Genomic DNA, 15,028 nt, shown 5'->3' on the forward strand with positions numbered 1-15,028 from the left:
GACAAAAACAACACCAAAAAAATAAAGGTATAGAACAATTTCACCAATGAATATAGATGTGAACATCCTAGAAAAGTTCAAATTGTTAATTCTTTAAATAATTAATAACTATTAATTATTTAAATAATTAAAGAAAAACTACATAAATATACACCATAACCATGTAGGGCTTATTTTGAAATGCAAAGTTGATACAACAAACAGAAACATAATTTATTATGTTAAGACAACAGTGGAAAATTGTCTTAACAGATGTAGAGACAATTCCATAAAAAATAGAAATGAATCATTTAAACTCTAAAAAGAAATAGATATGAGAGACTTCTAAATGTAATTTTTTAAGAGGCAAGAGTTAATATTAAAGTGAATCAAAGTGCAGGAGAGCCATTCTCTTGAGAAATAGAAATAAAGCATGGGGATGCACTACTTCTTCTTACATACTTAGTATGCTGGCATTCACTATCAGTGGTTTTTAAAAAGTCATGAATATAATGAAATGACAGAGGAAAGTCATTTTTTGGTGGGCTTATGGTTTCATCAGTGTGGACATTCCTTCCATTAAAGCTGATCACAAAACTTTTGTGCCTTCTGATCTGTCTAATTCATGCCTATATTTCCTCACAAATCCTCCATAGGTCATTTACCCAACATACTAGTGGTCTTTATATCATTCTTTTAGTATCTCAGGAGTATCAGTCAGTTAACCAATCAATCAATCGATCAACAAGAAGAAAGATCAAGATTTGCATTCTCTCTTCTTCTGGCCCCCATCTTTAAAATGCAGGGTGGGTCACTCAGCAAGGGCTCCAGAATTTGCTCCTTTTCTTGAAGCCATTGCCAGCTCTCTTCACCACCATGAAGGATCACATTCCCTAAAGGTGCTTTCTCCCTGTCATAAAAATGATAATATTTCCTTTTTTCTTCCAAATGTACATCTGCACCATCTTTGCCATGTTGACTATGAGACAGTTGCCTGGACTCCTGAGAGGTTCTGTGATTTTCCTAGGGATTCTAAGCAGTGGAGTTGAGGAGGGAGAAACATTCCAAACACAGAGGACAGCCAGCGCAAAAGCCAAAGATGGGCAATGGAAGACAGAGGGAGAAGTAGGCCAATAAGGCTGAACTTTAGAGAGCATGGAGGAAAGTAATGTATAAGAAACTTGTAAACATAGGAAGGGATGAGTTGTGAAGATTTTCAACACTAAACAGAGGAATTTATATTTGATCCCAGAGGTATTGAGGATATTTATTGAGTAGAGGGAGTGACATAGTAAGACTTGAGGAAAATCACTTTAGAAGTTACAGTGAGAGATAATGGTGATCATTGTGTGTGCTTCATAATTACATAGGGAATGCTCACAAAAAACTGATCATATTGTTTGTTGATCATAGAGAAATCTTAGGAAAACTGAGAAAAGCAGAAATATTAGATATTTTTATTGAAAATATAATGTAACTAGAAGTAAACTGTGGTAACATGATGGAAACATGAAGGTTACTATGGGAATTAAAAGAACACTTTACTGAATAATCTGCCATTTAAAGGAGAATTACAAAAACAGTTTGTTTTAAGGATTGTAACAATGTAAATACTATGTATCAAGATTTTCTAGGCAAGAAAGATTTAGTGAGTGGTTCAAAAGGAATCCAGAATCTCATAATCCCTCAAAAATTAATAAAGACAAGTTGTGGCATATGAATGTAATGGAATGCTATTGTACTATAAGAAATGACAAGCAACAGATTTCAGAAAAACCTGGAAAGACACATGAACTGATGCTGAGTGAAGTGAGCAGAACCAGGGGAATATCACAAACAGCAACATATCATATAACAGCAACATTGTGCAAAGATCAACTATAAATGACTTAGTTATTCTCAGAAATACAATGATCCAAGACAATTTCAAGGGACATGTGATGGGAAAATGCTATCCACATCCAGAGAAAGAATTGTGGAACCTTAATGCAGTAAGTAGCGCACTATTTTCATTTTGTTTTGGGATTTTTTTCTTTTGGTCACTTTCTTCTTTTACAATATGACTAATATGGAAACATGTTTTACATGACTGGTCAAATTGTTTACTATTTTGAAAGGTAGAGGGACAGAAATTTGGAACTCAATATTTTTTTTAAAATGTTAAATTGTTTTTACGTGTAATTGGAAAAAATACATAAAATAAAAAAATGCTTCACATATAATAAAAAGAAAGTTGTTTTGAGCATTGAAAGGGTAAGTGACTTAAGAGAAGAATACACATAGCTAGAAAAAGAAGAATAGCCACAACCCACAGAATGGCTAGAGGGGACCAACTCACGGTGAATTCTGCACCCAGAGGCCATGGAATATTGGAGCGAGGGAGATTTCTGTTCCAGAGAGACCTGCAAACCTCTCGCGGGGGGTCCTTCGCGCTGTGGACTGGGCGCCGGGACTGGGAGCTGAGTGCAGCCCTGAAGCGGCCGTGACACCGTGAGGAAAAGATCCGAGCGGGCTACGGGGACGGGATCTCCAGCGGCCACGCGGGTCCCTCCACCCACAGAGGGACCTGCAAACCTCTCGCAAAAGGTCCATCGCGCTGCAGACACGGAGCCCAGCCCAGACCTGCAGCGGCCACGGCTCCAAGAGGTACAGATCCGAGCAGGCTTCAGGGACGGGATCTCCAGCGGCGGCACAAGCCCCTCCACCCACAGGTGACGGGGGTCGGTGAGAGAGTCTCTTTGGCGGGTCGAGAGGGGAGTGGGGTGCCCCCATGGCTCGGGCCCCCCCGGGAGATAGAAGCTGAGAGGCGGCGGCAGACAGGGGCTCCCCAAGCAGGCAGGAGCCTGGATCCATTGTGGAAGGTCTGTGCATAAACCCCCTGAGGGAACTGAGCCTGAGAGGCGGCCCTGCCCCAACCTCACCACCTGAACTTAATTCTCACACTGAATAGCAGCCCTGCCCCCGCCAAAATCCCTAAGGTGGGAAGCAGCATTTGAATCTCAGTCCCCAAACGCTGGCTGGGAGGACCAGGAGGCGAGGTGGGTGTGAAGAGAATATTCAGAGGTCAAGCCACTGGCTGGGGAGAATGCCCAGAAAAGGGAAAAGAAATAAAACTATTGAAGGGTACTTTCTCGGAGAAAAGACACTTCCTCCCTTCCTTTCTGACGAGGAAGAACAATGCTTACCATCAGGCAAAGACACAGAAATCAAGGATTCTGTGTCCCAGCCCACCCAATGGGCTCAGGCCATGGAAGAGCTCAAAAAGAATTTTGAAAATCAAGTTAGAGAGGTGGAGGAAAAACTGGGAAGAGAAATGAGAGGGATGAAAGAGAAGCATGAAAAGCAGATCAGCTCCCTGCTAAAGGAGAACCAAAAAAATGTTGAAGAAATTAACACCTTGAAAACTAGCCTAACTCAAGTGGCAAAAGAGGTTCAAAAAGCCAATGAGGAGAAGGATGCTTTCAAAAGCAGAATTAGCCAAATGGAAAAGGAGATTCAAAAGCTCACTGAAGAAAATAGTTCTTTCACAACTAGAATGGCACAGATGGACGCTAAGGACTTTGTGAGAAAGACAGATATCACAGAACATAGCGAGAAGATTGGAAAAATGGAAGATAATGTGAAATATCTTATTGGAAAAACAACTGACCTGGAAAATAGATTCAGGAGAGACAATGTAAAAATTCTGGGACTACCTGAAAACCATGATCAAAAGAAGAGCCTAGACATCATCTTCCATGAAATTATCAAGGAAAACTGCCCTGAGATTCTAGAACCAGAGGGCAAAATAAATATTCAAGGAATCCACAGAACACCGCCTGAAAGAGATCCAAAAAGAGAAACTCCTAGGAGCATTGTGGCCAAATTCCAGAATTCCCAGGTGAAAGAGAAAATATTGCAAGCAGCTAGAAAGAAACAATTCAAGTGTTGTGGAAATACAATCAGGATAACACAAGATCTAGCAGCCTCTACATTAAGGGATCGAAGGGCATGGAATAGGATATTCCAGAAGTCAAAGGAACTAGGACTAAAACCAAGAATCACCTACCCAGCAAAACAGAGTATAATACTTCAGGAGAAAAAATGGTCTTTTAATGAAATAGAGGATTTTCAAATTTTCTTGATGAAAAGACCAGAGCTGAAAAGAAAATTTGACTTTCAAACACAAGAATGAAGAGAACCATGAAAAGGTGAACAGCAAAGAGAAGTCATAAGGGACTTACTAAAGTTGAACTGTTTACATTCCTACATGGAAAGACAATATTTGTAACTCTTGAAACATTTCAGTATCTGGGTACTGGGTGGGAGTACACACACACACATGCACACACGCACACATACATAGAGATAGAGTGCACAGAGTGAATTGAAGAGGATGGGATCATATCTTAAAAAAAAAATGAAAACATGCAGCGAGAGAGAAATATTGGGAGGAGAAAGGGAGAAATTGAATGGGGCAAATTATCTCTCATAAAAGAGGCAAGCAAAAGACTTATTAGTGGAGGGATAAAGAGGGGAGGCAAGAGAAAAACATGAGGTCTACTCTCATCACATTCCACTAAAGGAAAGAATAAAATGCACACTCATTTTGATAGGAAAACCTATCTCACAATACAGGAGAGTGGGGGACAAGGGCACAAGCAGGGTGGGGGGGAGGATAGAGGGGAGGGCATGGGGAGGAGAATGCAATCCGAGGTCAACACTCATGGGGAGGGAAAGGATCATAAGAGAATAGAAGTAATGGGGGACAGGATAGGATGGAGGGAAATATAGTTAGTCCTATACAACACAACTAGTATGGAAATCATTTGCAAAACTACACAGATTTGGCCTATATTGAATTGCTTGTCTTCCAAAGGGAAGGGGTGGAGAGGGAGGGAGGTAAAGAAGTTGGAACTCAAAGTGTTAGGATCAACTGTAATGTTCTTACCACTAGGAAATAAGAAATACAGGTTAAGGGGTAAAGAAAGCTATCTGGCCCTACAGGACAAAAGAGAAGACAGAGACAAGGGCAGAGAGGGAGAATAGAAGAGACAGCAGATTGGTCACAGGGACAATTAGAATGCTTGGGTTTGGGGGGGGAGGGGATAAAAGGGGAGAAAATTTGTAACCCAAAATTTTGTGAAAATAAATGTTAAAAGTTAAATAAAAAAAAAAAAGAAAAAGAAGAATAACATCTTTAAAAAATCTCCACAAGATTATGAATATCAACCAAAATAAGAAATGAACAAAGGTGAAGGAGAGTATCAATACGATTTTTAAAAATGTTAACAAGCAACTGAAATAACAAAGCAGATGGAAGAAGAAACAGTATGGCAAAGCCCACAAATGAGGAAAATGTGAAATGTTGAAGAGGATATGGGAAAAAGAAGCACACCAGGGATGGAGCTGTAAATTGATCTAGCCATTCTGGAAAGCAATTTGAAACTTTGCCCAAAAAGTTATTTAACTGTGCATATACTCTAAGATATAAAAGAAATATATATGATAACCATTATAGCTAGTATTCATATAGCTCTTTACATTTGCAAAGCATTTTACAAATATTTTCTCATTTTATCCTCTTAACAACCATGGGTGCTATCACTATCTCCACTTTATAGATGTGGAAATTGAAACAGAGATCAAATGATTTGTCCAGGGTCACAGAGCTAGTAAATACTGAAGCTGTATTTGAACTCAGGTCCAGCACTCTGTTCACTGTGCTAGAAGTTCTTTCATGGTAGCCAAAAAATGAAAATTAGTATGAGTATCCTGTTATTGGGGGATGGCTAAACAAATTATGAATGTGATAGAATATTATTTTGCCATAGAAAATGACAAGATGAATAGTTTCAGAGAATACTGTGAGGACACTATAAACAGAGTGAAATGAGCAAAACTAGTAGAATAGTTTATGCCATGAGATTATAGAGAAAAACAACTCTGAATAACAACAGGACTCTAATCAATGCAGTGATAAACCATGAGTCCAGAAAACTAAAGATGAAACACATCATCATCTTCTGTCAGAGAGATGATTAATTTAAAATGGAGAGAGACATACATTTCCAGGAATGGCCAATGTGAGAATTTGTTTTAGTAGACTGGCCATCTCCAGTCACCCTGATGAATATCTGGTCACTGAATCCAGATGGCTCATGAGGAGAAAGTGAAGCTGGTGACCTTGCCCGACCCTCCCTCACTCAAATCAAAGTAAGCTGCAAGTCATATCATCATTTCTCTGACGTCATGGTCCTCTTCAAAAACAAAGGATGAACACAACCTTTAGCAGACAATTTATTATTCTTCATACAAATTTTAAAAAGCAGTGGGTAGCAAACATGATTCTAGGTAAGACAATAGTAAATCTAGACTTGATTAAAAGAGATATGCACCACAGATGATAAAAGAACAACAGTACTTAATCATGGTCTGATTGACATAGCATCTAAACACTTAAATGGAAAGCAAGAATAGACAGAAAAACCATAGTGGACGACCTTAATGAATTCCCTAGATAAATTAAGAAAAAGATAAAGAAGAGAGAAGTTAAGCACCTGAATAGAATTTTAGAAAAGTTAGATGTGATAGTTCTCTGGTGACTACTGAATGAGAATAATACAGCAGTATACATATACCACAACTGTATATGGTTCCTTCACAAAAAAATGGCTATGGCTAGATCACAAAACCCTCATAAGCAAACTGGGAGAACCAGAAATATCAAATACCTTCTATATTGACCATAATGCAATTTAATTAATAAGGTCATTTGAAGAAATGATTCAAATTCAAATGGACTAACAATTCAAAAGGATGTGTAGGTCAAAGAATAAATCGTAAAATAGATTATTTCATACAATAAAATTATGACAGTGAAATAATATAACAAAAAAAATGTGATGTAGGAAAAGGAATCCTGAGGAGAAAACTTATACTTCTAAATACACTGTCATCAACAAAAGACACAAAGAATAGATTAATGAATTGTACATGGAACCAGAAAAGCAACAAATCACAATACCTCAACTAAATATTAATAGAATATTAGTTCTGAAGATCAAAGAAGAAATCAACAAAATTGAAAGTAAAAAAAATCTGCTGAACTGATAAATAAAACCAGACTTTGGTTTAAGTAAAAACTAATAAAACAGATGAACTACTAGCTAATCTGATTTAAAAGGAGAGACCAAAATCATCAATATTTATCAATATAAAAAATGTAAAGAAAGAATTCACCTCAAATGAAGAAATCATTACAAATTGTTTTGCCAATTTACAAGTCAACAAAATTGATAGCTTAAAGAACATAAATTAATAGTTCCATAACATCCCAAATTAATATAAAAATAGATAATTTAAATAACCAGATTTTTGGAAAAAGAAATTGAACAAGTAATAAAGGAAGTTCCAAAGGGAAAAAAAAATCCAAGAACAGTGCATCCTATCAAACAATTAGCTCCAATATCACATAGATTTTTTTTTTTTTTTGCAGAAACAAAAGAAGGAGAGATTCTACCAAAATCCTTCTGAAACAAATGTACTTCTTATATACAAATCAGGGAAAGATAAATCAGAGAAAGAAAATATAGACTACTATCTCTAAAGATTATTAATGCAAAATCAAATAAAATTATTACCAAAGATGCTACAGATACATGTTAAAAAAGATTATACACCATCACTACATTAGATTCAATATTATGAAAATCATAAACATAATTATCACAAAAATAGTAAAAACCACATGATTGTGGTTTTTGAGAAAAGGATTTTGAGAAAAGACTGCTCCCTTCTATATCTTTTTAAAAAATAGTAGAAAGCATAGAAATAAATGGACCTTTCCTTGAGGTAAGTAGTAAATTAACCCTTTGATAGTTTGCCAATCTGATGAGTGTAAGGTGGAATCTTGGAGTTGTTTTAATTTGTATTTCTTTTTATTATTAGTGATCTAGAGCATTTTTATATGGTAGCTGATAGTCTTTCTTATTTTGCAGACTGTTTATTTATTCAAACTATTTAACAATTTACTGAATGTAAGATAAGTAGCATCAATTTAAAATGAAGAGATAGCACTGTCTACAATGGAGAAATTACAGAGGCCTTTCCAATAAGACTGGAGTAAATTAAGAATGTCCATTTTCACCACTATTATTTTAAATACTTCAAGAGAGGCTAACTATAGTAATGACCCAAGAAAAAGAAATTAAGAGAATAAGCCGAGATAAAACCCCCCAAAATATTGTTTTTTGCTAATGACATAATTTATTTAAAGACTACTGGAGATTTAACTAAATTTTTAAAGAAAACTATAATCAGAAAATCAGCAAGATACAAAGTAAACATACAGAAACATCAACCTTTCTGTGTATAATGAATGAAACCTGGAGGAAGAACAAGAAAAAGTAATTCTATTCACAGTAATTACAGAATGTAGAAACCATCAAGGATTCTCTCTACCAAAATACTTGCATGCATTTTATGACAACAATAATTAAAAGTTCTTTACAGAATTGAAATCATAAGTAATTGGAGAAATATCGTTTTCTCATGGTTGGATCATGCAAATATAATAAAAATGACAATAGAATGTAAATTAATTTACAGATTCAGTGCCATACCAACTGAATTAACAAAGGGTTATTTTATAGAACTAGAAATAATTGAACTCAGGATTCAAGCCAGGTGCATTTGTATAACACTCAAGTGAAAAAAAATGTGCTGTGTCCCAAATGTCTAGCTCAACTGCCAGAGAACTCTCAATTAGCACTCAAAAGAAATTCCTTGAAGCTTCTAAGGCATCCATCTAGCTGGAAATCAGATACATGTTTAGATGACAGCTCCTCCTCATATCTTTTTCCCAGTTCACATCTGTCTTCTCTTGAAGCCAGAACAACTCTCCCCTTTTCCAAGCTTTTACCAATTCTGCCCTGCACAAATACATGGTGCATCACGTTATCTTTCTCTGTGCCAGTGAGGAGAATCTTATGCAAATATACCAGAAATGAAGCTCAGGTTAACCTATGGTAAGAAAAGGTCAAGAGTCTCACATGAAATAATGAAAATATGTGGGAGGGAATGGAGGCTAGCAGAACTAAATGTCAAATATACTACAGAGCAGCAATCATAAAAACTACCTGGTATAAGATAAAAAATAGGAAAATTTTTCAGTGAAATAGATTAGATATGTATGACCCAGAAGTAATCATATATAGTAACATGGTGAAAGAGAAAATTTCCAACTACTGGAATAAGGACTCATGATATGACAAAAACTGATGATAAGGAAGTCCCACAGAATTTAGATTTATATAAGGATTTGATACCATGTCCCACAACTTCAAATGATCACATGACCTAGAAACAAAATTTGGTCAGATCATAAACTAATTAGAGGATCAAATTTACAACTGTGAATGGGAAAGGAGTTCTTGACCAAACAAGGGATAAAAAAGATAACGGGAGAAAAATGAAAAAATTTTATTGTCTTGCACAAATAAAAACAATGCAGTTGGAATTAGAAGGGAATCTGGGCAGTATATTTCTCAGGGATTTGTTATAGCTATATAGGAACAATAGTCATTCCCCAACAAATAAATAAATAAATGATATGGAGGCAGTTTGCAAAAATCAACTCCCATATGAAAAAGTGTTCCATTGCTATTAAAATGCAAATTAAAACAAAACTGAGTTTCTATCAAACACCCATCTAGATGGCAAAGATGACAAAAAAGGGAATTTAACAGTTTTCAGAGTATCTGTTGGAGGACAGGTTCACTGATGCTCTGTTGGTGGATCTGTGAATTGTTCCAGCTATTCTGGACAGTAATTTGGAACTATACTTAGGAAGTCATTTCCTATGACTATGCATTCTCTGTGACTGAGGAATATTACTACTAGGCATATGCCCCAAAAAGATCAAAGACAAAGGGAAAAGATATTTAGTAATGTCTTTTGAGGGGAACTAATGAGAATACATTTTTGTACCTTAATAAGATAGTAGGAATAAGTTTGTCAATTTAGCACAGCTGACTGACTATATTTTAAGCCTCCATTTTGTGGCTAAGTTTTGAGTAAGTTTTTTTTTTTTTAAATAAGTTGTTTTCTAGTAATGAGATAAGCACATGTGTGGTATGATATAGTAAATAACAGTTCTTAAATAACAGACAAACATATGTGGACTCACTAATAAGACCACGAATGAAAAAAGTACTGTAACCAACTTCATAAGTAATTCATGTAATAAACTAGCAACCAAATTATGTAGTAAACAATATAGGAATACCCATCACTAAAAATATAAAAACTCAACTGAAGGGCCAGCCATCAATGTCTTCCTAGCATTCAACTGGGACTGGCTCCTTCATTCCCACACTTGAGACTCAAGTAGCCCATGTTCACTTGAGGGCGTGCTGAGTGGGAGACTTGCCAGATGACCACCTTGGAGGGAGACACACAGCCTCCAGCTGGGCTGGGAGGGAACCTCGTCAAGTCCTATATAGAAGATGCTTACTGGAACCTCCAAAGCACAGGCTGGCGCTTTTTTTTAGAGGAAGGTGTTGTTTGCATGCTTTGATTAATGAAGTTTGATTGCATGCATTGAAAGTGTATGTCGAATTATGTTTCTGTTCACTAGTTAGCATAAATAAATGGTAATTTGGCAAGTTCATTACAGAAACTGAGGGCTGTTGTCTAAAAACAACAGTTTCCCCTTTTTATCCTAAAGGAGAAGGGAGAGAGCTTAAATCTTGTAAGAAGCAAGAAGTGAACAGTGCCATAAAGGGAAGCTTTTAGATGGCACAATGTAATGGAAAGAGCACATACAGCACAATGGTGTCAGAGAGGCTGGGGGTTATTACCTTCTCCTGACACAGGCTCCTGACCAAGCAACTTCAACTATGTTGCAGAGAGTGATAAGAGGCTGACCATGTGACTGATATCAGAAGTGATGATTAGAGCCGAGTGTGGTGAGCTGGATAGGAAGAAACAGACCCCAATACCCCAGACTTCTATACCCACATCCTCTGCCTTCTTCCTGCCACCTCATTCTATCCCTAGGGACAGGTGAATCTTCTTTACCAGGGTTTGTTTCCTTAAGAATTTGTTTAGCTTTCTCTTTCACTATTTATTTTAAAAAGAAATAGGTTGGGTTTTTTTTCTTCTGAGATCCCATGGTCATTCGTTTCAGTATTGACTTTCTATGTGTAGCCTTTTAGGTAAAATTCAGCCAATAAAAGGATCAGGTTCCATGAACAATAAAGTATACTGGAGAGATATGTACAAGATTTTATACTTTGATAGATATTAAACAGAACTAGATCCTCTATATTATCACTAGAAAGGCCAGCTGGAAACTCAAAATGATCAAAATAGATTCTATTAATTCTCAAATAAGGGAATGTGTGGATTTCCTCTGAGGACAGCCAGGAAAGAAAGCAAGTGGAGATGAAGGAGAAAGTTCCAGGCATAGGAGACAGCCAGCGAGAATACTCAGAATTGGAAAATGGAATTTCTTGTTCAAGGAACAGCAAGGAGGTCAATATCACTGGATCAAAGGTATATAGTCTGGGGGAGTGGGGCTGGTGAAAGATGTAAGGAGCCTAGAAAAGTAGGGAAAACAGGTTATTAAAGGTTTGAATGCCAAACCAAAGATTTTTTTTATTTGAGGAAAGAGGGAGCCACTGGAGTTTCTTGAATTGTGTGTTTGTGGTGGAGGATGGGGAGTAATATGGAAAGTCAACTTGACAGCTGAATGGAGGATCCATTGGGTCAGGAAGAGATTTGAAACAGACAGATCAATCAGAAAGCTACTGCAATATTCCAGAAATGGGGTGACAGAGATCTACATCCAGGTGATGGTATTGTCAGAGAAGAACAGGAACATATGAGAAGTATTTCAAAGGTAAAATTGACAGGACTTGACCACTGATTAGACATGGGATTGAGAGAAAAGAGTTGAGGATGACACTTAGATTGTGAGCCTGGCTGACTGGGAGAATGGTGGAACCCTTAACAATAATAAGGAAGTTCAGAAGAGGGAAGGGTTTTGGGGAAAAGATCATGAATTCAGTTTTGGAATGTTGCATTTAAGATGTCTACAGGACATCTAATTCAAAATGTCTCAAAGACAGTTGAGAGATGAGAGGTTAGGAGAGAAGTAGATCTGACAGTCAGCTGCAGATATGACCACTGAAACCATGGGAAGTAAAATTCACCAAATAATATAGAGGGAGAAGAGCATCCATGACAAAGCCCAGGGGGACATCCATGTGTTGCAGTGATACTGGATGAAGATTCAGTAAAGAAGACTGAAGAATGGTTAGACAGGCAGGAGAAAAACAAGTAGAGATCAGTGAAAACTTAGAGAGAAGAGAGAGTATCAAAGACAAGAAGGTGATTAACTGTCCTTGCAGAAAGGTCAAGAACAATGAGAATGGAAATAAGGTCATCAAATTTGGCAATTAAGAGATCCTTGGTAACTTTTGAGAAAGCAGTTTCATTTGAATGACAAAGGCAGAAGCCAAAGAATTACCAAAAGAGTGAAGGGAAAGAATTAGGTTGTTGAATCATGTTTCAGTCATGTCCAACACTTTTGACCCCACTTGGGATTTTCTTGCAAAGATATTGGTGTGGCTTACCATTTCCTCCTCCAGATCATTTTACATATGAGGAAACTGAAACAAATAGGTTTGGCTTGCCCAGAGGTCACATAGCTAGTGAGTGTCTAAAGCCATATTTGAACTCAGGAATATGAGTCTTCTGGACTCCAGGTCTGGCACTCTATCTACCGCATCCTCTAGCTTACCTTAAAGAATAAGGCTGGGAAACCAAAATGCCAGAGTTGATGGAAGCATTATAACTCTTCCAAACAGACCTAGAAAATGCAAAATATTGAATCCTGATAGGGAAATCCAGAAAAAGTCACAGTGAGTCCTTTGTCCAGCCCAAGTCAGCATGCGGATACTGAGTATGAGGTCAGGCCAGAAGCATGCCATGAATGAAACACTCTAGCACCCAAGGAGAAGCTGCTCACCTGGGCAAGATGTGGTCCCAAACCCTTATAGGATACCATGCCAGAGATAGGTACCAAATGACAGCTTGGTCACTACCCAGTTCTGGGTCACAGATATAGAGACAGACTAAGGATACTTGCACTTGAGGTGGCATTCCATTGCCATGATTTCCAGTTTGGGAGGCCCTGGATAGGGCACCAAGAAATTAGGAAATTCAGAAGCTCCACAAGCAGAGTGGGGTCTCTGCTCCAACATATTGCCCAATCTTTGGAGGGATAATTAGGGCATGAATTCCAGACCAAAGATGAGTCTGCAATTCTGTCACTGAACCAACACAACTTTCCAGCTAGTTGATATGAACTGAGTCCAGCAACAGTCTGCTGTTGAAGGAAGATGATAAATGTTGGAGAAGATGTGGGAGAGTTGGAACACTAATTCATTGTTGGTGGAGCTGTGAGCTGATCCAACCATTCTGGAGAGCAATTTGGAACTATGCCCAAAGGGCTACAAAAAGGTGCATACCCTTTGACCCAGCAATACCACTTCTGGGACTCTATCCCAAAGAAATCATAAAAATGGGAAAGGGTCCCACATGTACAAAAATACTTATGGCAGCTCTCTTTGTGGTAGCCAAAAACTGGAAATCAAAGGGATGCCCATCAACTGGGGAATGGCTGAATAAGTTGTGGTATATGAATGTGTGTGTTCATCCTTTGTTGCCAAAGAAGACCATGCCATCAGAGAAATAATGACATGACTTGTACTTGACTTTGAGTGAGGGAGTGTTATGCAATGTCACCAGCCTCACATCTCCTCCAGAACCATCTAAATACGGTAGCCAGATATTCGTCAGGATGACTGAAGATGAACCAGGATGAGGCAATTGGGATTAAGTCACTTATCCAAGGTCACACAGCTAGTGAGTGTCAAGTGTCTGAGGTGAGATCTGAACTCAGGTTCTCCTGACTCCTGCACTGGTGCTCTATCCACTGCACCATCTAGCTGCCCCTGGTATATGAATGTAATGGAATACTATTGTGCTATGAGAAAAGATGAACAAGAAGACTTCAGAGAAGCCTGGAAAGACTTATATGAACTTATGCTGAGTGAAAGGAGCAGAACCAGGAGAACTTTGTACACAGCAACAACCATAGCGTGTGAGGAATTTTTCTGGCATACTTAATGCTTCATTGAAATGCATGGACTTAAAAAATTTCCAATGGACTCTTGAGGCAAAACACCATCCACATCCAGAGAAAGAACTATGGAATTGGATCACAAACAGAAATAGACCATTTTCTTTTGTATTATGTTCTGTTTTGTTCTGTTTTATGGTTTCCCCCATTTATTTTAATTCTTCTATGCAGCATGCATTTAATATGAATGTATGTGTAGAACCTATACATTTGAATGACAAAGGCAGAAGCCAAAGAATTACCAAAAGAGTGAAGGGAAAGAATTAGGTTGTTGAATCATGTTTCAGTCATGTCCAACACTTTTGACCCCACTTGGGATTTTCTTGCAAAGATATTGGTGTGGCTTACCATTTCCTCCTCCAGATCATTTTACATATGAGGAAACTGAAACAAATAGGTTTGGCTTGCCCAGAGGTCACATAGCTAGTGAGTGTCTAAAGCCATATTTGAACTCAGGAATATGAGTCTTCTGGACTCATCTCAGGGAGGGAGTGGGGAGGGAAGGGGAATAAGAAGGAAAAAAACCTAAGATGTATGGAAGTGATTATTGAACACTGAAAACAAATAAAATAATTCAATTAAAAAAATCTACCTGAATAAAGAAAAAAAAAGTCTACTATTGCTGAAACTGAAATCCAGGTCAGAAACTTACAGAGCTCAGACCAAGGGGCAAGCAATCAGACTATGCCCTAGATTGGTTGACTTTGAGAGCACTAAAAGCTTAAAGGTATCCATTCTGTCCTTGGGATCCTGGAATACACAACAATGTTAACTGCTGTTAAGTTGTTATTGTTTGACGTGAAACTACATACTTCAGCAAAAGATGCTGCTTATAAAAGAAACTGGTTTTCTAGCCTG

At 37.7% G+C, this 15,028-nt stretch overlaps 1 protein-coding gene across 1 annotated transcript in view; it reads right to left on the reverse strand.

Moving 5' to 3' along the window:
* The window catches only part of FAM186A (family with sequence similarity 186 member A), a 162,052-nt gene that overhangs the window by 60,816 nt on the left and 86,208 nt on the right, over positions 1-15,028 (reverse strand). The window lies entirely within an intron of this gene.

This window comes from Notamacropus eugenii, chromosome 3, assembly GCF_028372415.1.
Source record: "Notamacropus eugenii isolate mMacEug1 chromosome 3, mMacEug1.pri_v2, whole genome shotgun sequence".
In the NCBI taxonomy this organism is placed as follows: domain Eukaryota; kingdom Metazoa; phylum Chordata; class Mammalia; order Diprotodontia; family Macropodidae; genus Notamacropus; species Notamacropus eugenii.